At 52.8% G+C, this 24,086-nt stretch overlaps 1 long non-coding RNA gene across 8 annotated transcripts in view; it reads right to left on the bottom strand.

Annotated features, from left to right (window-relative positions):
• Positions 1 to 37: 37 nt before the first annotated feature.
• Positions 38 to 24,086, bottom strand: part of LOC127488260 (uncharacterized) — a 46,545-nt gene continuing 22,496 nt past the window's right edge. For 7 of the 8 annotated variants that reach the window (XR_011382736.1, XR_011382730.1, XR_011382732.1 and 4 more), the window contains 2 exons: positions 17,296 to 19,091; positions 16,293 to 17,183 (listed from right to left, as the gene is read on the bottom strand). This is a non-coding gene — a long non-coding RNA (uncharacterized lncRNA). Of the gene's footprint in view, positions 4,505 to 16,292; positions 17,184 to 17,295; positions 19,092 to 24,086 lie in introns of those variants that run through there. The other variant, XR_011382734.1, reaches the window with a different exon arrangement.

Below are 24,086 nucleotides of genomic sequence, written 5' to 3'. Positions count from 1 at the left end.
GTCATTGTTGAAGCCTGCTGCATGCGACTGGACTGTGGCAGCCACTCCCTCCGCTTGCCGCCGCCTCTGGCCCAGACCTGGGGTCCCATCAGTCCCTCTCTCTCCTGTGCTAGTGTGTCTTTCTTTCTTCTCTGGTCTCCTGTGGTTTCTGTTTTGTATGTAAGGCTGCTTCTGTGTGATCTAGTGCGTAGGTAACTCATAATTAGCACACCTTCACTGTGAATTGTGGCTTTCAGCATTGTAACGTATGTTCTCCTTTTTCCCCGTTAATGCTGTTGGTCTGAGTCCCACCTTATCTATTATACAAACGCAGCCCCTGCTCTCTGTGAGTGCCTGCTCTGCCCAGCCCTCTAGTTCCCTAGCTCAAGGACGTGTGGCAGGTGCGTGTCTTGGACACAGCGCTGAGATGATTTTCCCTTTGTTAACCACTCAGACACCTGTTACAATTTTTAAAAAAGATTTGATTTGAAAGGCAGAGTTCCTGTGTTTACTGCTGTGTCCCTCACATAGTGCTCTAGACACTTGTGGTTACTTACACGCTTGTAGACACACGCGTGTGTGTACATGTTGTAATACACACCCACGTGCACACAAAGCCTTCTACTATGGGACCTTTCTCTTCAGGATCCTGTATAATGAAATGGAGGAACAGACGGAAGTTATGGGATGTCTGGAATGAGATGACAGATGTCAGGAAAAATTTAGAAGAAATTTATTGTTGTGTTTGGGAAGGCTTAGATGTTTCTTATACTGCTTCTTTTGTTACCAATATCTTTGTGTAGCAGCCTTGGTCTCTTCTTTGATTATGTTTATCAGCAATCTCAATCCAGACTTTGCAAGAGAATCAGGCCCTAAGGTACCCGGTAGAAAACAAAATGACTGGAGCCAGCGTTGTGGCCTAATGGGTTAAGCTGCCACCTACAAGGCCAGCATCCCATATGGGCCCCAGTTCGTGTCCCAGCTGCTCCATTTCCAATCCAGCTCCCTGTTAATGGCCTGGGAAAAGCAGCAGATGGCCCACGTGCTTCAGCCCCTGAACCCATGTGGGAGACCCAGAAGCAGCTCCTGGCTTCAGCTGGGCCCGGCCCCCTGTGGAGTGAACCAGAGGATGGAAGCTCTCTGTGTCTCCTGCTCTCTGTAGCTTTGTCTTTCAAATAAATTTTTTCAAAAAAGAAAGCAACATGACTTATCTTACAAACGCATAACTTGTATTGTACGTGTGAGGAGTGAGAAAATCCAACCATTTTCTGTGTTTAAATTTTACCCAGTATGCCGGCTCTCTGTTGGGAACAGACGTTAGCCAGCAACTTTCTTGCCCTCCGCCTCCTCTTCCTCACCTCCTGCTACTGGACACCAGTGTTAGTGTCATCTCTGTACTGCTGACATACGAAGGATTCTTTAAAAGAAAAGATTTTATTTATTTATTTGAGAGGCAGAGCTACAGACAGTGAGAGGGAGAGACAGAGAGAGAGGTCTTCCATCCACTGGTTCACTCCCCCAATGGCTGCAATGGCCGGAGCTACGCCAATCTGAACCCAGGGGCCAGGAGCTTCTTCTGGGTCTCCCACGTGGGAGCAGGGGCCCAGGCACCTGGGCAAACTTCCACTGCTTTCCCAGGCCACAGCATGGAGCTGGATCGGAAGAGGAGCAGCCGGGACACAAATCAGCGCAGCGCCCATATGGGATGCTGGCAGTGAAGACGGAGGATTAACTCGCTGTGCCACGGCGCCGGCCCCCATACGAAGGATTCTACTGCTTGATTTGTCGGCTGCAGGCAGAATTATTTTCTCTTAGCTGATGCGTGTGGAGCCACCGGTGAGGTTCCTCTGGCTTCTCCACACTCTCCCCTGGGCACTTGCGTTGTTTCGTGAACGGTTTCCACACCACCAGGGCGCAGGAGACACGGGAGTGTCCCACCCTACGCCCTTTCTCCATCTCAGTTCTACAGCCACACCTATTCCGCGGCTTCTCTGACACTCACATTGGACTTTTCTCACTGCGATCTGACGGGCAGGAGCCAGTTCTCTAGTGGAATCCGAGAGGAGGCAGGCGCACGGGCTCCCAGCAGCTGAGTCCCCCCGCGTCCCTACCTTCATATTTGAGGACAGCTGGCTCGGCAGTGAAATCCTCCAGTCATTTTTCTTTTCTTTGTAATCTTTAAAGGTGTGCTGCCTGCCGACAACATTGGTGACCGTCTGGCTTTCGATCCTAAGTCATTCAGACTTTCCCTGGATTCTCCAGGGATGCTTGCATGTCTGAGGGGTCTCCCATGGGACTTCCCATCACGGGTCAACTTGCTCACCAATGCACTGCGGGAAGTTTTATTAGATTAAAATTTATAGTTCTATTTTATTCTTTCACTTCCATTTTTAACCTTTGGAGACACCAATTAAATGTATTTTGGATCTTCTTTGTCTTCTTTCCATATCATTTCTTTTCAACTTTTCAAATTTTCATTATGTTTTCTTGACATTTTTCTTTTATATCCTGTTTCTTACCTGAGTCTTCTGTGTTCACATTCATTATTGCTTTTCTTCTGGTTAAATCTCTACTTCTGAAATGTCTATGTCATCTACATTTTTGTGATTTTTGTCACTGCCTTTCTGATGTCTCATATCCTCCATTTCGCATTGTTCCATTTCTCAGATCTCGTAATTCTGTTTTGTGCTATTCTTTCAAATTTCCAATCAGTATCTCTATTAAGTTCAGCTAATTTTTAATAATACATTGTTTCATCCCTGTCATTGCATTTCCTGGTGTGTCACTGTTACGTGTTATATATTTGAGTGTATATTTGTGTCTCTTGTCAAGTATGTCATGGGGAGCCGGTGTTGCAGCACAGTGGGTTAAGTTACCACCTGCCACATTGGCTGCCCACATCAGAGTGACAATCCGAGTCCCAGCTGTTCTGCACCCAGTGCAGCTTCCTATTCAAGCCCCTGGGAAGGTAGCAGATGATGGCTCAAGTACCTGGGCCCCTACCACCCAAATGGGACACCAGTGTGGTTCCTGGATCCGGGCTTTGGGCGGACCCAGATTGGGCTATTGCACCCACTTAGGGAGTGAACCAGCAGATAGAAGATATCTCTCTCTCTGTCATCTGACTTTAAGATAAATAATTAAAACTTGGTGTTTAATCACATTCCTTTTAAGGTTATCCATGTTTATGTTGCTTAAATGGAACATTTTTTTCTAGTGTATCAGGAGCAGGTTTCCTCTGCATGGGGTTTGACGGGACGGGACAGCAGTGAGGCCTCCAGGCTCCACGGTTACCAGGAATGGCCCAGGGTGTGGCCTCTGAGCAGCCACTCGGCTGCCCCAGGGCAAGCGTGGTCAGAGCTTCCTGCCCTGCTGCAGGCCTTGGTCCCGGGGGCTTGGGGTCCAGCTGTGGTGATTCTCCCCAGACAGGGCTCCCTCGAGCCTCCCCCTGCACCGCAGGGCCCTTCCCCACTACCCCTCCCGCACCTGCTCTGCTCAATCTGGCGTCTCCCCTCCAGAGTGAGGCTCCAGCCCCCGGACACACCTGCTGGGGCTCAGTGTCTGGGAGCCTCAGAAGGCTTCTCTCAGCCCAGCTGGCCGCGTCCACAGCTGCACCAGCAGAGGGAGGTGCCTGCTCCTTGCACAGAGCACAGGGCCGGCCAACGGCCCCTTCAGCACTGCACCCCACACACTTCGCCTTTGCTGAGGCCAAAGGGGCACCCCTACCCGCATTTTGGGGTTTAATGAGGGTCTCTCTGCTGTTCGTTTTGTTGTTTGGGTTTCATATCGTGTTCTTTGTTTGGGTTTCAGGAAACAGCGCAGAGAAATTAAAAACCACACGAGACGGTGCGTGACTGCAGCAGCGCCAGCGGAGACGTCAGTTGATGATGGAATAGACAGACGACGCTCTGAAACGTCCTGAAAACCCCACAACCCAAGACAGAAAGCGCAAACACAGCCACACCCAGTCTGTCCATCCAGAATGCAATATGGCTATTTGTTCGAGACTTCTGGGGGAAAAAATTTCAGTTTTCTACTATAGGTTCTGTATTATTTTTACTTATATTGTCCCCATTTTGATTCATTGTGGCTTCTGTGGATAGAATTCCTTCTTTGCTAATTGCGCGGACTGTGGCTGATTCACAAGATTACGGCTGGTTTTTATCTATTAGGACCAACACACTTCTATTATGTATCCCCTCGGCTTGAGAAAATAGATTTTAGCACAAAAATAAAGATCAAGCAATTTTACTTATTAAAACAAGTATCAATGGAGAATTTAGAGAATGTGGTTTTAATAATCAATTTTTGAATTAAAAGATCTTTTGATGTATGTTCATCAGCTTTAGGCAACTCACAACGGCCCTCGGCAGCAGCATTTGATCAGTTACGTGGGGGTTTGACCCGCCAGTCTTGAATAGCCTTGAAAACGGCGTAATTCTTGGTAGCAACACATCGCTTTTCGAGTGAGGTCTTGTAAATGGCCCCTCTGGAGATGTCCTGAGACTTTGCATCTGTTTATAATCTGGTGTTGGAATATGGACACAAGTTTGTCAGTCAGAAGAAGAAGTTCTTTGGGAAATTCGTTTTGCACAGTTTTGAGAACAGAAATGCTATGACTCAAATAATGGAAACTTTGTTTGGCCCATGCGAGCAACCCACGTGCTTAGGGGGAAAAGCCTCGGGGAAGGTGCAGTCCTCTCCTGGGTCCCTGTGACCACAGCCCGGCCTGAGGGTGCTGTGGGCCGGGAGTCAGCACCCTGCAGCTCGTCACCGAAGCCTGGCCCAGGAAGGGCCTGACCCCAGGCAGAGGGGGCTGAAGTCATGGCATGGACAGAGGCAGCAAATTCAGGTGCTGGTGAGAGCAAGGGGCAAAGGGCGTGAGGGCTGAGAGCCAACGCCTCCTTGGTGCGTGAAGCCAGGCTGAGACAGAGCCAGGCAGGAGTGGCCTGGCCAGCAGAGGCACCGCCGGCCTCTGCAGGAGGGAACCAGGTCAGCTGAGACAGCTGGACAACACCAAAACTAAGAGTTGCCAAGAAATCGCGTCCAGAGCTGGACACTCGGGCTTCTTCTTGGATCCAGGATAGGAGACCTCTCTCTCTCATCTCTCCCTCCCTGTCTGTAACTCTGCCTCTCAAATAAGCACTTTTTTAAAAAGGTTTTTTTTTTTTTTAATTAGAAGGACAAGTGGAGGGGCTGGCGCTGCGCCCTAGCAGGTGAAGCTAGGTCCCCTGGGCACCACTTCCCCTCCCAGCTGCTCCTCTCTGCATCCAACCCCCTGCTAATGGCCCGGAGGAATAAATGAACAAATCTAAAATACCCCAAACGTTTCCTATGGACAAACAAAGGGCAAATGGAACAGTAGCCATGGTCCACGTCGCTCGTGGCAGGGCCACCAGTAGGAGCAGTGCCAGTTGTGGGCTGTGATGGCCTTGGGGGCGCAGGCAGGCCCCGACTCAGCAGGTGTGGGGGTGGCCGAAGCACGTCCTTCCACAGGCATAGCTCCCGACTCTTCCTCACATTCAGGCCCAAGGGGTGCAGGCCGGGCAGGGGACGCTGACTCCTGCCCGCAGGGTGGGCGCCTCTCTTGGGCCTGGCAAGCGTCCAGCCAGGGCAGCAGGTGCAGAGGCGGCCCCTTTCCTGTGCTCCTGGCTGTGTCCCCCGGGACGCCTGCACCAGCAAGGTGAGCCTCGTGGGTCGCAGCACACCGCAATCCCAAAATGACCAATTACCACACTTGCAATTATTTCAAATTTTGATTTTCATAATAGCTCTTCATGGCTGTGTTGACCAGAGGGAAATCGATTCCCAGATGTGCGCATGTCAAATTTGCCATTCTCTTCCAGGGGAAAAAAATCAAGTGAAAAGGCTTTTAAAAAGAGATAAAGTTTACTCACTGGAAATTAGAAATGAATATTTATTGTCAGATCTGTGTCTAGATTAAAACCTTTTTATTTAACACCAGTTGAAAGTGTAAATTATTCACGTGTTTACATTTCAATGCCTTCTGTCCTCTAATGAGTACGTTTTCTAGAGTGTATTAGTGGTGAGATAATGAAATGCCTCATCAGCTTGGGGTATTAAGCAAACAACTAACTTCAACTTTTTAAGCAGTGAATAAAATAGAGAGCGCCCCGAACAGTCTATGCTGTCGATTCCATGCGATGCTCGGCTAACTTCCCAACACAGAGCAACAAAGCGCGGGCTGCCAGCAGGCCGTGGAAACGCGTTCCAGCCCCCGTCAACAAGCACCGAGACCACGGAAACAAATGCACTGTTCGTTCGCACAAATCACGGATCTTGGCAACACGCGTCACTCCCAGAAGGAGGATCGGACGAGAGAGAGAGAGGACGCCGTGCTGGCCGCGGCTCCGGCAGAGATGAGCTCTTGCTGTCTGCACGTTATCTGCCCGTGCGTGCTGCTCTCCTCCCCGTGGCTCTCGCTCGTGTTAGGAAATCCTACCACTAATAACAGTCTCTCACCTGCCCATAGCGCCTCAGGTTCTCACCACACTTGCACATCCGCTGGCCCATTCCAGAGGTCTGCCTCTCCCAGGAGACTGGGGCAACCTATGTGCGTCCAGAAACAGACGGACTTGAGCGCTGAAATTCAAGAATTTCATCCGATAGGTTTTCCAAAAAATTCCTCCAATGACACCACGCTGTCCCTGCGTTTAAGCACTAATAATCCACCACATTTTACACGTCCCTCTATTTAATAAATCTATTTACACGGAAAACACGACGAGATATTTTTTGTTATGCCAAGCATAAAACTGAAGAAATTGAATAAACCAGAGAAATGCTTTTTTCAGAATTAGCATAGGGATTGTGGTTAGAGAGTTAGGACACGTCTGTCTTCAAAATATTTACAATCTAACAGAGAAAGCAAAACATTTGTCGCTCCCCCTCTTCGTGGAGGAACGACACAGGACCCTGCGCTGTTCTTTCGTCTGCTCGGCCCTCCCCGGGTTTGCTGCTGGTTCTTCCCGGGTTGGCTACTATCCCTTCCACCTCCGTGGAAGGGCAGTTCCCCCTGGCCGCATTCCCCACTTCCGCAGGGGAGCGGCACACCGCCGGCCGGCTCTTCTCGGGGGCTGCACAGGTGTTCCCTCAGCTAGATGTTCCCCATAGATGTTCCCCGTGCATGCCGTTTCTCTCCTCCTTTATAGTCCTTCTCTGCCAATCCCAACTCGGCTGCCCACACGCCGAGTACGCTGCTCTCCAATCAGGAGCAAGTCCTACAGTTAATTGGTTGAACTGGAGGCAGCTGTGCGGAAGCTGTTTACTTCTCTCCCAGCGCCATATTGTGGGAGAGCAGATGCACAGAACAAGTCCCAATTCGAGTAACTTAGTCTAGTCCGGATTGCTCCCCACAGATCCCCCTTTCTTTTTATTTTTGGCGTTGATACGCGCCTGTCTTCGGTGTCCCGCGGCACACACTAGAGTTGCCACAGGCTCTTACAAGTCCTATCCATCAGGCAAACCGAATCCGGGTCCTCTCTTCGCCATGTTGTGAGGAGGTTTTTAGGCGCTGATGCGTGCCTGTGTTCGGTGCCCTGCAGCGCATACTCTGCTCTGCTAGAACTGCCTGCAGGTGTTTACAAAACCTATCAGGCAAACCGAATCCAAGCCTTCTCATTGCCGTATTGTGGGGGAGACTTATTAGTGTTGGTTTGTGCCTATCTTCGGTGACCTGCAGCTCATACTCTGGTCGAGCTTTGCTGGCGCTTACCGCCTTAAATCAGGCAGACCGAATCCAAGCTTAATATTGTTGTATTGTGGGGAAGCCTTACTGATGTTAATTCGTGCCTGTCTTCGGTGACCTGCGGCGCATAAGCTGCTAGCTGCCCGCAGGTGCTCATCGCCTCACTTGATTAGGCAGACCGAATCCAAGCTCTCACATTGCAGTGTTGTAGGGAGGCCTTTTTATTTCTCTATTTCTCTATCTCCGGGCATTCCTATTTCTCCCATTTTACTTCTATCTTCCAGCATTCCTATTTTTCTCACTTTACTTCTAAAACTTCTGTTTCTCTTATCCCTGCGGCTTTCCGGCACCTCGCCCCGCCGGCGGGTTCCCGGCTCTGCGCCGCTTCAGCCCGCGCGCCTCTCTCATCTGCGCAGCTTCCCGGCTTTGCGCGGCTCGGCTTTGCGCGCTCCGCGGTCTCCACGCTTAACCCTTTCGCGTCTGAACCACGGCCTACGCCAGCGTTCCCTATCTATTCACGCCCCGTGCTCTCTCTGCACGCGGCGGCTTCCGCGAGTAACACAGCGTAGCTTGCGTCTCCGCCACTAGGATTCAATCTAAGTTCCCCGGGCTAGCCTGGCGAATTCAACCCAGCGTACGTCTCCGCCCCACGATTTGGCTTCCCGTCCTTTGCTCCCCGGGCTAATCAGACGGATCCCAATCTGGCTTACGTCTCAGCTTCTGGCTTCAACTTTTCGCCCCCTATTCCCGGGCTAACTTGAGAACCCCAAAGTGGCTTTCGTTTCCGCCTCGGCCTGCCCCCCGCGGCTTCAATTTCCCTAACATTTTTCTCTACCCGGTATGTTTCCCCAAGCTTTCTTCCAACAATACTCCTCCCTCATTTCTCCTGGCCTCTCCCCACAGTCTGCATCCGAGTCTGTTTGTTCTAGCTTTCACTTTCGCTTTCGACCTTAGAGATTTCTCCCAGCTTCCCCCCGTAGTCCGTATCCGAGTCTATGCCTAGGCTTTCAATAGCTTCTTCCGGCTCCTTTTTCGTCCGGCTTTTCCCTAGGCTGTTTGCTAGTTTCTCTCTCCGATATTTTCCCTAGTTCTTCCCGTTTCTTCCCTCCTAAGTTTCATATCCGTCCTAAGTTTCCTATCCGAGTCACGGCACCATTATGTCGCTCCCCCTCTTCGTGGAGGAACGACACAGGACCCTGCGCTGTTCTTTCGTCTGCTCGGCCCTCCCCGGGTTTGCTGCTGGTTCTTCCCGGGTTGGCTACTCTCCCTTCCACCTCCGTGGAAGGGCAGTTCCCCCTGGCCGCATTCCCCACTTCCGCAGGGGAGCGGCACACCGCCAGCCGGCTTTTCTCGGGGGCTGCACAGGTGTTCCTTCAGCTAGATGTTCCCCATAGATGTTCCTGGTGCATGCCGTCTCTCTCCTCCTTTATAGTCCTCCTCCGCCAATCCCAACTCGGCTGAGTACGCTGCTCTCCAATCAGGAGCAAGTCCTACAGTTAATTGGTTGAACTGGAGGCAGCTGTGCGGAAGCTGTTTACTTCTCTCCCAGCGCCATATTGTGGGAGAGCAGATGCATAGAATAAGTCCTAATTCGAGCAACTTAGTCTAGTCCGGATTGCTCCCCACAGATCCCCCTTTCTTTTTATTTTTTGGCGTTGATACGCGCCTGTCTTCGGTGTCCCGCAGCACACACTCTGCTGTACTTGCTAGAGTTGCCACAGGCTCTTACAAGTCCTATCAATCAGGAAAACCGAATCCGGGTCCTCTCTTCGCCATGTTGTGAGGAGGTTTTTAGGCGCTGATGCGTGCCTGTGTTCGGTGCCCTGCAGCGCATACTCTGCTCTGCTAGAACTGCCTGCAGGTGTTTACAAAACCTATCAGGCAAACCGAATCCAAGCCTTCTCATTGCCGTATTGTGGGGGAGACTTATTAGTGTTGGTTTGTGCCTATCTTCGGTGACCTGCAGCTCATACTCTGGTCGAGCTTTGCTGGCGCTTACCGCCTTAAATCAGGCAGACCGAATCCAAGCCTCCTAATTGTTGCATTGTGGGGAAGCCTTATTTTTCTCTATTTCTCTATCTCCGGGCATTTCTATTTCTCCCATTTTACTTCTGTCTTCCAGCATTCCTATTTCTCTCACTTTACTTCTAAAACTTCTGTTTCTCTTATCCCTGCGGCTTCCCGGCACCTCGCCCCGCCGGCGGGTTCCCGGCTCTGCGCCGCTTCAGCCCGCGCGCCTCTCTCATCTGCGCAGCTTCCCGGCTTTGCGCGCTCCGCGGTCTCCACGCTTAACCCTTTCGCGTCTGAACCACGGCCTACGCCAGCGTTCCCTATCTATTCACGCCCCGTGCTCTCTCTGCACGCGGCGGCTTCCGCGAGTAACACAGCGTAGCTTGCGTCTCCGCCACTAGGATTCAATCTAAGTTCCCCGGGCTAGCCTGGCGAATTCAACCCAGCGTACGTCTCCGCCCCACGATCTGGCTTCCCGTCCTTTGCTCCCCGGGCTAATCAGACGGATCCCAATCTGGCTTGCGTCTCAGCTTCTGGTTTTAACTTTTCGCCCCCTATTCCCGGGCTAACTTGAGAATCCCAAAGTGGCTTTCGTTTCCGCCTCGGCCTGCCCCCCGCGGCTTCAATTTCCCTAACATTTTTCTCTACCCGGTATGTTTCCCCAAGCTTTCCTCCAACGATACTCCTCCCTCATTTCTCCTGGCCTCTCCCCACAGTCTGCATCCGAGTCTGTTTGTTCTAGCTTTCACTTTCGCTTTCGACCTTAGAGATTTCTCCCAGCTTCCCCCCGTAGTCCGTATCCGAGTCTATGCCTAGGCTTTCAACAGCTTCTTCCGGCACCCTTTTCGTCCGGCTTTTCCCTAGGCTGTTTGCTAGTCTCTCTCTCTGGTATTTTCCTGCTTCTTCCCGTTTCTTCCCTCCTAAGTTTCCTATCCGTCCTAGGTTTCCTATCCAAGTCAGGTTTCCTATCCGAGTCACGGCACCATTATGTCGCTCCCCCTCTTCGTGGAGGAACGACACAGGACCCTGCGCTGTTCTTTCGTCTGCTCGGCCCTCCCCGGGTTTGCTGCTGGTTCTTCCCGGGTTGGCTACTCTCCCTTCCACCTCCGTGGAAGGGCAGTTCCCCCTGGCCGCATTCCCCACTTCCGCAGGGGAGCGGCACACCGCCGGCCGGCTCTTCTCGGGGGCTGCACAGGTGTTCCCTCAGCTAGATGTTCCCCATAGATGTTCCCCGTGCATGCCGTTTCTCTCCTCCTTTATAGTCCTTCTCTGCCAATCCCAACTCGGCTGCCCACACGCCGAGTACGCTGCTCTCCAATCAGGAGCAAGTCCTACAGTTAATTGGTTGAACTGGAGGCAGCTGTGCGGAAGCTGTTTACTTCTCTCCCAGCGCCATATTGTGGGAGAGCAGATGCACAGAACAAGTCCCAATTCGAGTAACTTAGTCTAGTCCGGATTGCTCCCCACAACATTCGTGAAATGAAAACAAAATCACAACAAGTAGGAGTGGGTGGGGAGTGCGGAGAATGCTGAAGAACATTCCTCTGGAGGAGAAAGGCCTGGGTGAGCTGGAAGGACCCTGCTGGCTGCCCCGAACGTGGCAGGGGCCCTGGCTGCTCAGAGAAGGCGGACAGGGACGGTGCCCCCCGCCTCGGGTTGTGGGGAGGAAGCCACGGGGCGACAGGTGTCCGGCAGCCTCACACAGAGGAGCAGCAGAGAATAAAGGAAGTGTGCACACTGGACCTGGCTGTGAACACGAAATGCAGACTTTTCTCAGCACCGGTCAGTTGATGAGACCGGGCTGTGGTCGGGGGAGACTCACGGGGACCACCACCCAGGTCCCGCCTAGGGACCTCGGCTGGGATGGGGGCCACGGCAGGCACGGAGGGAGGGGCCCACAGTGCACACAGTCAGGCCCTGCTGGCGGCCGCTGGACAGGACACCAGGAGGGGCACGAGCAAGGCCCGCTGGGAGGACCACCCTTAGGCGAGCCCGTGACCGTCTGGCTGGGACAACGAGGGGCTGGCGCTGGTCGGGCCGGACGTGAAGGCACAGGTGACGCCTGCTGGTTTTGGAGGGTAGGGAGCAGCGTGCAGAGCAGGGCCTGATGGAAGCCTGCACTCGGCGCTGCAACTGATGCATGGCAGTGACAATGAAGCCGCAGGAGAAAATGAGAACCCTGATCCAGGTGAAGGAGCTTCCCGCCCAGGCCCTGGGAGAGGCGGAGCCGTGGGGCAGAGGAGGGAGGGGAGCGGCCAGGAACCCAGTGTCCTGGAGCGGCTACCCGGAAGAACCAGTTCCCCAGGGCTAACTCTGCATGGGGGTGCAGGTGATGACTCTGACCCTTGGTCCCTAGTTGACCTGTGACCTTTTAAAGCAGATGCGACGTCACATGTGGAATAAACTGTACCAGCCGGAGCTACTGCCATCATCTGCACCTGGCACCATGCAGCTTCTATCTGACAAGACGTGAGGGCACCCAGCGTCTGTCCTCAGCTCACCCGGGAAACACGTTTGGTCAAACGGGCTCTGCCTTAGGGCCTCTAAAGGCAGCCGATCGTCCCCCCGACAGGTCATCCGGGTAGAGCACCCCACATCCCCGCACTGCACAGGGTGTGTTCCTGCCACCCCCAAGCCTGAAGCCCCGGAGGGGAGTGGCCTCTGCCGACCCTGCCCTGCTCCACGTGCAGCCCTGTGACCCAGGGAGAGTCACAGAGTGGGCGTCGCAGGACAGGGGGGCATCAGTAACTGATCCAAACAGAACAGGTTACTGAAAACATACAACTGTGCTTTTCTGGAATTCTCCATGTGCTGTCTTCACCCTGTGATGGCTGAAGGTGACAGGAACCGTAGAATCTGAAACTGCATCAAGAGGATGGCAGCAGAGCCAGCCAGGGACAATGGTCCCCCCAAGGCTGGGGCCCACCAATGCATGGCAGCCAGGGGAACCCCCGGGGGAACCCCCGTGGGCCCAAGCCCTCCTTGTGCTGTGCAAGGTGGCACCAGCCCACAGGAAGCCCATGCCGGCCCGTTCTGGGGTCTGGGTCCTGAGCACCCAACTCCACCCAGGCTACTCTCCTGTCCTGACGTCAGCCCATCACGTGCTCCCGTCCTGCCCCAGGGTGGGGTCCCGGGAGGCTGTCCTCCAGGACCTAGCCCAGCAGCTCTCCACCGCCAGGAACCCCCTCGGCCCCAGGCCCTCGGCTTAGCTCCCAGCCAAAGCCTCTGCAGCATGGATACCAGGGCGGGCACAAGTCCAGGCTGCTTCTGAGTGAGCCACAGCTGCCCCGTCATCACCCCCTGGCACCTCTCTGCCAGCAGAATGGTGTGGCCCTCCAGGCCCGGTCCTGCAGCTCCGACTCCTCAGCACGCGGCATCCAAAGCCGTCACTGGGGCCACCACTCCATGCCGCCCAGAGCCAGACGCTGGTGGCTGCAACGACCCCACCCTGACTGCTGTCACTCTGGCTCATGTGTGGGTGCCCGGATGGACAAGAACACTGCAGAACGTTCATGGAAAACTGGAACTCAACGGTAAGCTTATGCTTGTGCAGATAAGAGAGAGAGAGAGAGAGAGAGAGAGAGAGAGAGAGAGAGAGAGGGAAATCCGTGCATACATTTTTGATGACCCCTCGTGTCTTTTGAAAATTAGGGTCCAGCAATTCGGAAACTCTTCCAAGGAAGTCGGGAAGCCAGAGCCTCGTGGTGATGCACGATTCACAGTGAAGGAATTTGTTGTTCTTGGACACGAACCCTCTCCAAGGACACAATGGGGTCTGTGGGGAATGGCCCTCCATTTCCTGACACTGACCCTTTAAATTAACACGGGGTCGCCGCCGTGGCTGGCTTGGGAAAAGCACCCTGGGCTCTTTTCCATGCGTCTTCCCTTCTCATCGCTGCCGCACGCCCCTCTTCCTTCCTGGTCTCACTTCTGCCTGGGGCCTCTCCTCCCGCTGGCTCCGGCGGCTCTGCACCCCGCTTCCCCAGGCAGCCTTGCGTTTCGCCCAGTATTCCAGCAGGAGTGTAGACACAGCTCCCCCATCACTCTCCAAACCCTGCTTTGGGTCCTAAACAGGTGGCCATTTAAAGCCCACACATCCAAGAGCAAAGCGTGTAATAGACAAGTTCACCAGGGATCTCAGCAGCAGCCCAGCCCTGGCCCACACTGCACCCCCACACGGGTGGTCAGTGGCTGACACGCAGCCCCCACGGCCCACCCAGTGAGTATCCCCTGGAAAGAAGTGAGGCCGGGTCACCATACGGACGAGCGAGGGTCCTGGCCACCCAAACTCCCTCTTGTCCATCAGCGCTCATTCCACGGTGTGGGGAGCAACCCGGACTGGACTGAGTTACTGGAATTAAGACTTATTCTATGCATCTGCTCTCCCACAATATGGCGCTGGGAGAGGAGGCAACAGCTTCTACCCAGCTGCCTCTCACCAACTTGACAAGCTGCAGGACTTGCTCCTGATTGAAGGAGAGCAGCGTACTCGGCATGTGGGTAGCAGAGTTGGGAGTGGTGGAAGAGGACTATAAAGGAGGAGAGAGACGGCATGCACCAGGAACATCTAAGGGGAACACCTGTGCAGCCCCCGAGAGAGCCGGCCGGCGGTGTGCCGCTCCCCCGTGGAAGTGGGGAATGTGGCAGGGGGAACCGCCCTTCCACGGAGGTGGAAGGACCAGCAGCCAACCCGGGAAGGACCAGCAGCAAACCCGGGGAGGGCCGAGCAGACAGAAGAACAGCGCAGGATCCTGTGTCGTTCCTCCACAAAGGGGGAGTGACATAATGGTGCCGTGACTCGGATAGGAAACCTAGGACGGATAGGAAACCTAAGAGGGAAGAAACGGGAAGAAGTGGAAAATGCCAGAGAGAGAGACTAGCAAACAGCCTAGGGAAAAGCCGGACGAAAAAGGTGCCAGAAGAAGCTATTGAAAGCCTAGGCATAGACTCGGATACAGACTGTGGGAAAGAAGTTAGGATTTAAAGTGAAAGCAAGAAGAAACTTAGACTCAGATACGGACTGCAGGTTGAAAGTGAAAGTGAAACCTATAAGAAACTTAGACTTGGATACGGACTGTGGGGAGAAGCCAGGAGAAATGAGAGGAATATTGTTGGAAGAAAACTTAAGGAAACATACCGGGTAGAGAAAAATGTTAGGGAGGATGAAGCCGCGAGTGCAGGCCGAGGCGGAGACGTAAGCCACCTTGGAATTCTTCAAGTCAGCCCGGGGAGCAAGAGGCGAAGATCTGGAACCAGACGCAGAGACGTGGGCCGCCAGGTTGGAATTCGCCAGGTTAGTCCGGGGAACTTGGATTGAATGCTAGTGGCGGAGATGTAAGCTACGCTGTGTGACTCGCGGAAGCCGCCGCGTGCAGAGAGAGCACGGGGCGTGAATAGATAGGGAACGGGGCTGGCGCGAGGCCGTGGTGCGGACGCGAAGGGCGTGGAGACCGCGGAGCGCGCAAAGCCAAGCCGCGCAAAGCCGGGAAGCCGCGCAGATGAGAGAGGCGCGGGCTGAAGCGGCTCAGAGCCGGGAAGCTGCCGAGAAGTAGCCTCGGGGCGGGCGCCGGGAAGCCGCAGGGATAAGAGAAACAGAAGTTTAGAAGTAAAATGAGAGAAATAGGAATGCTGGAAGATAGAAGTAAAATGGGAGAAATAGGAATGCCCGGAGATAGAGAAATAGAGAAATAGAAAGGCCTCCCCACAACATGGCAATGAGAGAGCTTGGATTCGGTCTGCCTGATTAGTGAGGCGATGAGCACCTGCGGGCGGCTAGCAGCTTATGCGCTGCAGGTCACCGAAGACAGGCATGTTATCAACACCAATAAGCCTCCCCACAATATGGCAATGAGAAGGCTTGGATTCAGTTTGCCTGATAGGGCTTGTAAGCACCTGCAGGCAGAGCAGAGCATGCGCTGCAGGGCACCGAACACAGGCACGCATCAGCGCCTAAAAACCTCCTCACAACATGGCGAAGAGAGGACCCGGATTCGGTTTGCCTGATTGATAGGACTTGTAAGAACCTGTGGGCAACTCTAGCAAGCAGAGCAGAGTGTGTGCCGCGGGACACCGAAGACAGGCGCGTATCAACGCCAAAAAAATAAAAAATAAAAAGAAAGGGGGATCTGTGGGGAGCAACCCGGACTGGACTGAGTTACTGGAATTAAGACTTATTCTATGCATCTGCTCTCCCACAATATGGCGCTGGGAGAGGAGGCAACAGCTTCTACCCAGCTGCCTCTCACCAACTTGACAAGCTGCAGGACTTGCTCCTGATTGAAGGAGAGCAGCGTACTCGGCATGTGGGTAGCAGAGTTGGGAGTGGTGGAAGAGGACTATAAAGGAGGAGAGAGACGGCATGCACCAGGAACATCTAAGGGGAACACCTGTGCAGCCCCCGAGAGAGCCGGCCGGCGGTGTGCCGCTCCCCCGTGGAAGTGGGGAATGTGGCAGGGGGAACCGCCCTTCCACGGAGGTGGAAGGACCAGCAGCCAACCCGGGAAGGACCAGCAGCAAACCCGGGGAGGGCCGAGCAGACAGAAGAACAGCGCAGGATCCTGTGTCGTTCCTCCACAAAGGGGGAGTGACACACGGCACCTGGCACTTACGTGGACGGCCACATCTCGCCTTGTGATGTTCATTAGGCGAAAGGCTTATGCGCTGGACGTGAGTTTGTTTTAACTCTGCTGATTCTTCGTTTCAAACGGCTTCCTACATTTTCTTATGGCTCACCTTCCATGAGGCATGATCTGCTTAACAGGTGGGTTTACTGCTCACCTGACAAATGTGTTTTGTAAAAATGGGCAATGCAATAATGAAGGAGACAGGCAGGGCGCCCCTCTTGTATCATCCAGAAGGCAAACTTGGTGCAGTAATCGCTCAACCGTGCCCGAGCTCAGCACGCTAGAGGACATCTCAGCCGTGGCGTGAGAAGCTCCACCTCATTTTTGATGGGGGAAATTTCTGCTGTGGGTAACAAAAGGGAGTGTGATGGTCAGGGGAGACTAAACGAGGGACAAACCCGGAGACTTGAGACGGTCCCACGGCAGGGACATCGGAGAGACTGGAGGCAGGGGGTTCCCAGGAGGCCCTGACCCTTGCCGGGCAGCTCGGGGTTCACCCTCAGCAGGGAAGGTCGTGAGTGGACGGCCATCTCAGACTCCATGTACGAGAGGCACCGGCTGCTGGGAGGGCGGATTCGCTGCCCAGCGAGCCCTATGAGAAGCCGGTGGCCGGGAAACGTGGCCACGTGGGACTCACATGCTGTGCGGGGAGGCACCACGAGGCAGCAGGAAGTGACAAGTCTGGCACAGTGAAGGGAGAGTCGGCTGGATGCGGGGGGGGGGGAGGGTAACCAATCACAGAGACCATGAGTTCTCTCTGGCACCGTCAGCTCCTGGTACCTGCACAGCATCCAGGGCCCTAGGCAGGAGGAGCTGGCCCAAGCCTCCCGCTGGGCACCCACCGAGGGAACAGGGGACACAGGCTGGAGCTGGATGCAAAGGGGGAATGTAGGGTGGGGGGTGCTCGGAGCAGGAGGGGCAGCCTGGGCCAGCAGGGTGACACCGACAGCATGGAAGCCCACACGCTTCTTCCACTTGGGAGGTCAGCGACCGTGCCGTCTTCAGCAGTTCCACCCTGGAGCTGCCTCCCTCACAACCTGCCACGGCCAGTGTCACCTGTGCCTCTCTCATCTCTAAGTTACAGAGTATGGGCTCATTACAGACAGGCCAGCCACAGTGTGGGGTCTCCTCCATGGTCCCCTGAGCCTATGACCTGTGCGCCTCAGTACCCCCCACGTCAGAAGTCACACGTTGCTGCTCTGGTTCCTGGAGAAGCGGGGTGACCCCATGATGGACAGGGTCCCTCACAGTCTTTTCCTCTGTTCCCAACCCTGGGGTACTCTGGGAATATCCACCAGAACTTTAGCTGGGCCTGGCTGGTGTCCTTGTTAGCTCGCTGCCATTTGTAAGGAGGTTTACACTCATTACCTTCTGTTATAGACAAACTCAGATGGGAACACACAAGGCTTCTGTCTCTGCCCCAGCTCAGGTCCATAGTCCATGGGCTCAGGCTGGGCACCCACAGGACAGAGTCAAGATGGAGAGGACACCGGGCAGCTCCTGGTCTGTCCACGCCTGGAGAGCTTCCTTTCTCTCCACTCACTGCATCCCGACGTGCGATCGCTTCACAGCCACACACAGATGCACAGATAAAGTACAGTGACCAGGAGAGTGGTCCCATCAGATAAGCACAGGGGACATCTTGTCACCAAAGGGACCACTCATCACATAGTGGCCATCAGGCTGGGGCTCTGGGGACGGTACGGAGCCCATCACCCTCACTGCAAGCACGTGTGGCCACACCCAGCTCTATGCCCCCCACACCTGTCCCTGGCAGTGCAGGGAACCTGGACCAAAGTTGGGATTTCTCTTCTTGTTGTCTGCACTTTTGAGCACTATGCAGATGACGCCCTTCGAGATGCGAGTGCAGATCAGATCCCTCACGCGGGTCCCCATGGCAGCAGCAAGTATGTTGGTCGGTAAACCAAAGACACGAAGGTGGTTATGCTCCATGACGTGTTTTTATAAAAATTTTTAAAGATTTTTATTTATTTGAAAGGCGGATTTACAGAGAGAGGGAGAGCCACAGAGAGAGAAAGATCTTCCATCTGGTGGTTCACTCCCCAAATGGCCACAATGGCCAGGGATGGGCCAGGGAGAAGCCAGGAGCCTAGAACTCCATCCAGGTCTCACACGTGGGTGGCCAGGGCTCCAGCACTTGGGCCATCTTCTGTTGTCTTCCCAGGGTGCATTAGCAGGGAGCTGGATTGGAAGTGGAGCGGCCAGGACTCGAACCGGGGCTCCGGTGGGATGCCGGCGTCACAGGTGGTAGCTAAACCTGCTGCACCACGAGGCCAGCCCCACAATGTTTTTCAGCCAGCAAAATTCTTCTGAAGGAGACAGCATCGTTGCTTTCCGTGTGCCTTTAATGTTTGTGCACAACATTTCCTCTCTGAGCCTCACAGTCCAGCTGGGTTGCCAGTTACCTGGAGCTCCCTGAGTTAGTCAGTCATTTCGCTCTGTTGTCATTGCAAAGTTTGTCCTGTGTTTTCTGCGGGTGCGGTAGGTGGCTCAGACTGTCAGATTCGAGTGGCAGAACTTAGTGTGAAATCAAATAAATCCAGCTCCCATGCCGGCAGACCTCTCACGAGTGTGGCTTTGCCTTCAATCCGGGCAGTGACTCTGGAAGAGCGGAAGAACCCCGGGCGGCGTCCGAGTGCTCCCCGTGCCGCCCGGCTCCTCTTGTCGGCCTGGAAAACGCACGTTCGCTGCGCACAGTGCCGAGACTGCTCCTGCCTCGCGCGTGCGCTGCTTGTTAATCTGGAGGAGTCCTGGAAAACATGAAGCAGCAGGATTTTGGCGTGCTCTCGGAATGCACATAAATAAATCTTTTTCAGCAAATCCCCAAGGGTTTTAGGCAAAACTTTGTGAATGCCAGAGCAGAAAGCTAAAAACAATTTCGGGTTTGTTTGTTGAGCCAAAAAAGTGGACATCATGTCCAAAATGCAATTTAAAGCATTACTTTTTTTGTATTAAAGAATTCAGTGTGTGCATTTCCAACCCAAGAACTTGTCTACAGAGTTTCCCAGGCACGCGCTGCTTCCCCAGCTCTTTAACTCTCGTCAGATAAAGTCCAGCAGTGCGGGCTCCAGGAAAGATCTGCGTCTCCGTGCAGCCCTTTGACCAGAGGACAGGGCCGAGTGTCCAAGCGCATTCGGTCTGTCTCCAAAATGACTCAAAGCTGAGCCTACGACCGCCAGGGCACACTGCTGCCTCTCCCCCAGTCCCCACGACCCCTGTCTTCCCATCAACAGGAAGCCGGCACCGTCAGGATGCAGCACGGAGCACACACTCAATAAACACTCGCTCAACAAAAAGTAACGGCCAGAGATACCGCATTGTGCTCACCCATTATAACAAGTCCATTTCAACTGCTTATTTAAAAAAAAAAAAATACGCATTGCAGAAAGAATGCTGAAACATGGCGAAAGCAGGACACGGGACCCGCAGCCCCCTCCAGCTCCCGGCTGACCCCCACCTCCTTTCGGCTCTTCCGCTTTCTCCCCAGCATCCCCGTTTCCGCTCCTGAAGTCTGAGCGTCTCCGATTCCCTGTCGGGTGCAGATCTCACTCTTCACTGCCGGCCACAAGGCCCCAAGCACAATGGTTACCCCCGGAAGGCGCCCGGCGGGTCTCCACCGAAGGACTCAGCCCTCACTCTCGTCTTCCACGTGCACTGGCTACCGCTGCAGGTGAGCCACACATGCATGCCCGCCGAACACACTTGAGTGCCCCCCTTCAAGGGTTCTGGAAGGATGGAGGCCTGCATCTGGTCTTGTGATGGTCAGTGACGTCATCGCTAACACACGGAAGATTTCCATAGCAATTTGTGGAACGTACATCACTCGTATCTGTCCACTTAGGTCTGTATCTGAACATGTGGTTTTCTGCTGAGAGCCTCGCGTGCCTGGAAGAAGCCACTTTGAAACCTGGAAGCAGTGCCTGATGTCCTCTGCTGACCTGTTTCTCCCTCAAACAGAAATAAAACTGCAAGGTAATTTGGCGGTGACTCACTTGGTGGCTCACCCTGATAATTCGCTTTAGCCCAGTTTCATCAATTCTGCTTCACGCACATCAGAGAAACGTTCGATTATTTAAAGAGAAAGTCACCACACAACAAACTAACTGATCTTGTGTCAAGTTCGTTACTGTTAGCCAGAGACGGCAGCATCACACCGCCGCGCGACATCTCGGTTCCTGCCCTGCTCACTGCACTGGGCCACGCCCGCTGCACTGCCCCAGCACACCCTGGGCCCCTGCAGTGATCACGCCGCACACCGCCCGCTGGCCTGGACGCTGCCCGGTGATCAACCAGCGCGGTTCTGACCCACCGCTCCTTCCAGCTGCGGGAAGCCAAGCTCCACGGTGACACATTTTTGAGGGTTGGTTCTCTCCAGCACTTGTGTCTCAGCCACCAATCGCACCTGGGTCCCTGTGATTATCTAGCCAATGTCAGTCAACAGCGGCTGCCCCTCGGCTGCAGGGGACTGGGGGCCACGCCTGCTGAGTTGTCGCATGCTGAAGGGACGATCGGTCTAGTGCACGAGCTACCTTCTCAGAGAAGACGCCTTCTCCCTCATCACAACACACTTCATGCATCCCCCCGCCCCAGCTTCTGACCCACTTCCTCTGCCTGTCCCTCCTGATGACATCACACGTGTCAGGAAGCACCTAAGGCCCCACCCCACTCTGCCCCCTCCCCCACCCCCCGCAGACTCAGAAACCAACAAGCATGTGCTCCTAAGTTTTCTCAAAACAGATGGAATAAACAAGAAAAAAAAATAAAGCAAAATGGCAGGCCTAAATCCAACCATACATACTTACTTTAAGTGTAAATGGACTAAAAAGTAAACTGAAAATAGACATCTATTCTGTCAGGCAGGGGCTGGGGGTTGCAGCGAACCAAGACCTGGATATATTTGTCTAAAATAGATGTGCTATAAAGATAAAGCACAAATAGTTGAAAATAAAAATGGAAAAGCAGAAAACCTTAAGTCATACTCAGAGTAAACAGTAAAAAGGATGAACTTATTGTATAAGGAAGAGATTCCTTAGCATATGTTACTTTGTAACGTTGCTCAAAATGTCCTTTAGGAAAAGTTGTATCACTAGAGATTAAGAAGGAGTTTCCATAAGGATGAAAGGGTCCCCATAGCATGCAGACGTAACAGTGGTAACTGTAACTCACACAGGAAACAAAGCTGATGAAGAGACCAATACAGAGTTAGAGATGTCAACAACCTCTGATGGTGACCTGCAGAAAGCTCCATACAACATCAGTAGAGATCTCTCGTGCACAGATTAGAGACTGACCTGAGAAGAGTATCTTTTCAGCCACAGGTAGGGTGTTCAACAAGAAGGAACACATATTGAATGCAACCAAGTTAATAAATAAAAAGACTGAACTCCTGTACACTATGTTATTTAAAAGACTTTATTTATTTATTTGAGAGGCAGAGACACAGACAGAGGGAGAGACAGAGAGAAAGGTCTTTCATTTGCTGGTTCACTCCCCAAAGGGCCCCAATGGCCAGAGCTGGGCCAATCCAAAGCCAGGACCCTCTTCCAGATCTCCCACACGGATGCAGGGGCCCCAGCATGTGGGCCGTCTTCCACTGCATCCCAGGCCGTAGCAGAGAGCTGGATCGGAAGAGGAGCAGCTGGGATGTAAGCCAGCTCCCGTAATGGGATACTGGGGCCACAGGTGGAGGCTTAGCTCACCACGCCAGCGCAGCCCCCACATTATGCTGGAATCACAGTAGAATCCTATCTGACATACAGAGCAGCAGATAGCTTTCTTTTTTTGCAATAGATATCTTCTAAATTCCCCCCAAATATTTGAAAATTAAACAGTATACACTCTGCATAACCTGTGAATCAAGAAGTCAAAAATGAAAATATAAAATGTTTCAAACTAAAGGGTAATGAAAATACCACATAAAATATATGGCTTATATACAAAGCAGTCCTACATGAAAATCTATAGCTTCAAATGCTGATCTTAGAAAGAATGGAAAGGGGCCGGCGCTGTGGCACAGTGAGTTAAGCTACCACTTGCGTCACCAGCATCCCGTACCAGAGTGCCGGTTCAAGTCCCGGCTGCTCTGCTGCCAATCCAGCTCCCTGCGAATGCACCTGGGAAAGCAGCAGCACGTGGCCCCTTACCTGGGCCTCTGCCTCCTTTGGGGGAGGCACGGATGGAGTTCTGGGCTCCTGGCTGTGGCCTGGCCCAGCCCTGCCTGTTGTGATCACTTGGAGAATGAGCCGGCAGGTGGCGGATCTCTTTTGGTCTCCGTATCTCCCTCTCCCTCTCGGTTGCTCTGCCTTTCAAATAAATAAATCTTAAAAAATAAATAAATAAAGAGGGAAAAACAGAAAAATCATAAACCTGTTTTAATGTTAAAAATGAAGAAAAGTCCATTATTATTTAATAAGTTGAAATTAGACTATTCCAAAGGAGCAAAAATGAACAAAATGGAAGACAACAGAGAAAGTTATTTGGAATAATTAATACAATTAAGAAACGCATTACAAAACTGATGAAGAGAAAAAAAATAGTTCACTTACATGGAATAAAATAGATGACATTACAAAATTCTCAAGAATTAAGGAAATAATAAGTAAATGGTATAAACAATTTTTTTTGCCAATACTAAAACTGACCTAGATGGAAGGAAAATTCTAGAGAGAATTTCAAGCAAATATGTTGAATTCTCACTAAACTCCCTAAGAAGAAATGACAAAAGCATTATGAATACACTGAGTACCATACACCCTCTTAAAAAAAGACTCAAAAATTCTTAAGGAAATGTTTGTGAGTAGAATACTGCCTAAATGAGTAACACATTTTGACCCAATGGGACATATCCTAGAGAGAGAAGACTGGTTTACCATCGGGAAATCAATCAAATGTAATTTGAGAAAAAGCCGTATCCATGATTATTTCAAAGAGACATAAGAACACCCAGCACACGCTGTGACTTTACAAAGAAGCTCCCAGCAGAGAGCGGGCAGAGGGGAGCTGCCCTACCCGAGAAGGCACACCTGTGCCGCCCGACCCGAGGGGACAGAAAAGCGTTTCCCCGCTGCGACTGCTACCGGCAGGAACGTTCACTCTGTGGATTCTGTGTAGCAGTCAGGCTTCAGCCTGTACAGTTTTTCTAACCAGCGAAATCAAGCAAGAAAAAGAATCGAAGGGCCCCTGTTTGGAAAAGAGGAAATTCAGCCATGAAGTGACCTAACTGGCGAGGGGTACAGCCCACAAAATCCACCAATTCAGAAAGAAGCCAGACCTCGTCATCTTGGTAACTTCTCAGCGTGCAGGGGCAGCGTAAGTTCTAGTCTATACATCGCTACACGATTTGTAACAGACTTTCCACCTAATAAGATACCTGCCAGGCAGTTAAACACGTTAAAAGATGCTCAGCTCCATCTGGCATTGGAGAAAGGTAGGCTAAACCACAGGGACTTAGCACGATGCCCCTACAGCCAAGCCTAAGAGCATCCGAAGCCCCCACGGAGGGCAGAAATGCCCCCCGGCACAACCTGGGCAACAGTTTGGGAATTTCTTTCAAAGGTAAGTGCACACCTATCGTGCAACCCAGTCATTCCGATCAGATGTACAAATACACGTGGCCAAACAGGATGCCTGAACAAAGGTTTACAGAGGTTTACGTGTGCTCATCCAACACTGGGAAGAACAGATATCCAAATGTCTCCCACCAGGCTCGCAGGACAAGTCCCGTGGGAGCAGGAAGTCGGGAGAGG

This window comes from Oryctolagus cuniculus, chromosome 15 (genome assembly GCF_964237555.1).
Source record: "Oryctolagus cuniculus chromosome 15, mOryCun1.1, whole genome shotgun sequence".
Taxonomy (NCBI): domain Eukaryota; kingdom Metazoa; phylum Chordata; class Mammalia; order Lagomorpha; family Leporidae; genus Oryctolagus; species Oryctolagus cuniculus.
This window is presented reverse-complemented; position numbering and strand designations above follow the sequence as displayed.